At 42.8% G+C, this 2515-nt stretch overlaps 1 pseudogene across 1 annotated transcript; it reads right to left on the minus strand.

The window, feature by feature from the left end:
* Positions 1 to 1076: 1076 nt before the first annotated feature.
* LOC311597670 (large ribosomal subunit protein uL23-like) lies at positions 1077 to 1509 on the minus strand (annotated as a pseudogene). The gene has a single exon. The product of its transcript is annotated as a large ribosomal subunit protein uL23-like (transcript).
* Positions 1510 to 2515: the final 1006 nt, after the last annotated feature.

Genomic DNA, 2515 nt, shown 5'->3' on the forward strand with positions numbered 1-2515 from the left:
CTCTCTCTTCCTCCTGTTCCTTCTCTCCTTTTATCCCCATTTTCCCAGTTCAGACTGTCAGCAGGAGATGCTAAAGGATACCATTCCAGATAAGCATCCACCCAGTTCAATAATCAACATGGCGGCAGAAGCCGCCCTGGTGTGGAGTGAGGAGGTAGGAGGAGTGGAAGGGGCATTTAAACTGAGAACGGCATAAACTTCCCAGAACGTGTCTGCCATGCAGGCGGCAGCCTGGCATACTCACACTCCAGTGTTTAATTGGTGGGAGACCACAAAGAGAATTTCCAAGAGTTTAATTCCTGCAATGACCTCATTTCAAGGTCAATATCTTTGGGAAGAGTTACGTAATAGGAAAACCAAATGACCAACATTCAGGGTCATTTTGTTTATCTCATCATTTTGGACACTTAACATCCCCTTAACATAACGATAAACATATTTTTTTAAATTTCTCAGAATTTTGGGTGAAAAGGAAAGACACTAATTTTCTTAGCTCCTGAGGGGATAAACCCTTTCAGAGTTTGTTAGGAAACACAAGATTCTTGGCAATCAAACTGCTTTCACAAAGTAATGCCGGGGATGAGTCAGTATAATTGAATAAGGAACATACGGATTAAATTGTCCCTTAAATACACGTGGGTATGAAAGCGAAGGAGAAGAGGACTCGCCAGATATGTTCCCAAAGCAACATGCTTTCAAAATAATTCAAACCAAGAGGCCCCAAACACAGATGTGTCCTCTTATGTCTAAAAAGGCATTTCCCTTCAGTGTCTTAACACGTTAATTTAATTTTTGCGAAGCGTCTAAGTACATTAGGCACCTCATAGAGCCCCCATTCTGAAATAAGGGCTTCCTCTTTGGAACACAAACTCTTTTTTATTTCCAAGATAGGACTTCTCTGTGTAATAGCCCTGGATGTCCTGGAGACTAGGCTGGCCTTGAACTCACAGCAATCAGCCTGCCTCTCGAATGCTGGGATTAAAGGTGTGTGCCACCATGCCTGGCCAGAACATGACCTTTTTTTTTCTTCTTATGGTGAGAAAGTGTATATTTAGAACTACCCAGCTGGACTCAGTCTAGATGATGCCAATCTTGTTGGCAACATCCAGGGCCTTGTAATCAGGAGCCAGTTGAACATATGGCTTCTTCTTTCCATTAGGCCTTACAGGGTACTGACTATGGCCACATCAATGTCCTAGTTTGTTCATGGCCTGTTGATCTGGTGCTTGTTAGCCTGGACATCCACAAGGACCACTAATGTGTTGTTATCCTCTATTTTCTTCATGGCTGACTCAGTGGTCAGGGGAAATTTGACGGTGGCATAGTGGTCAAGCTTGTTTCTCCTGGGTGCGCTCTTTCAAGGGTATTGCAGGGTCTTGGGCCGCCAAAGTGGGTAATCTTTTTGCAGCTCTGGATGCTTTTCAGCACTGCCTCCTTAGCTTTCAAGGCCTTCACTTTGGCTTCAGTTTTGGGAGGGACAGGAACTTCCTTCTTTGCTTTCAACGCCATCTTGGTGAAAAGGCAGAACTTAAACTCTTTTGTTTTGTTTTGTTTTTGTTTATTTGGTTGGTTGGTTTTGGGTTTTGAAGACAGAGTTTCTCTGTGTAGCCTTGGCTGTCCTGGCCTTGCTTTGTAGAACAGGCTGGCCTCGAACTTACATCAATCCCCCTGCCTCTGCCTCCTGAGTGCTGGGGTTAAAAGCCTGTGCCACCGCGCCCGGCTAGAACTTGAGCTCTTAATGAAATAATTAGCACAATCTTTTCCTGGTTTCCCACATTGTTTGTGTTAAACCTGTGCAGCAATGGACACTCTTGTCAGTCCTCTTTCTGAAACTGATTTAATCATCTCTAAACTGCTTAATGGGAACAAACTTTAGCACACGCTCTATCTTTTACCAACAGAATTATTTTTACCGTCATCTTATCTTCCTCACATCAATGCAAACATATATGCATATATGTATCTCTCTGTATAACACTATCTGAAGAAAGTGTGCCTTCATTATTATTCCCAATAAAAAGGCTTACAACATCCTTGTAGAAAGGGAAGCATTGTAGGACCCAGTGGTTCCAGTGGATCAACATGCCATTCTGATTCAGATCTGCTGGGTAGAATCCCCTTCATTTCATGCTTTCACTAGCTCTATAGAAGCTGCAATACGTGGGTCCACTCTTCTGCTGTCTCCAGAGCTCACTAAGTAAATTTTTTTAAAAAAGGACCAACCAGACTAGGTGGTGCACACCTTTAATCCCAGCACTCGAGGAGGCAGAAGCAGCAGGATCTCTGTGAGTTCGAAGCCAGCCTGGTCTACAAAGTGAGTCCAGGACAGCCAGGATACACAGGGAAACCTTGTCTCAAAAAACCAATAAACAAACAGATAGATAGATAGATAGATAGATAGATAAAATTAAATTTAAAAGGACCTACAGAAGCATAGCAATTGAACAGTTTATAAATTACATGTTCAGGTTCTTCTTTACTATGAAGTGGAAAATGGGCCCTGTCTTGAGAACAA

The sequence above is a fragment of the Acomys minous genome, assembly GCF_964271855.1.
Source record: "Acomys minous genome assembly, chromosome: 5".
NCBI lineage: Eukaryota > Metazoa > Chordata > Mammalia > Rodentia > Muridae > Acomys > Acomys minous.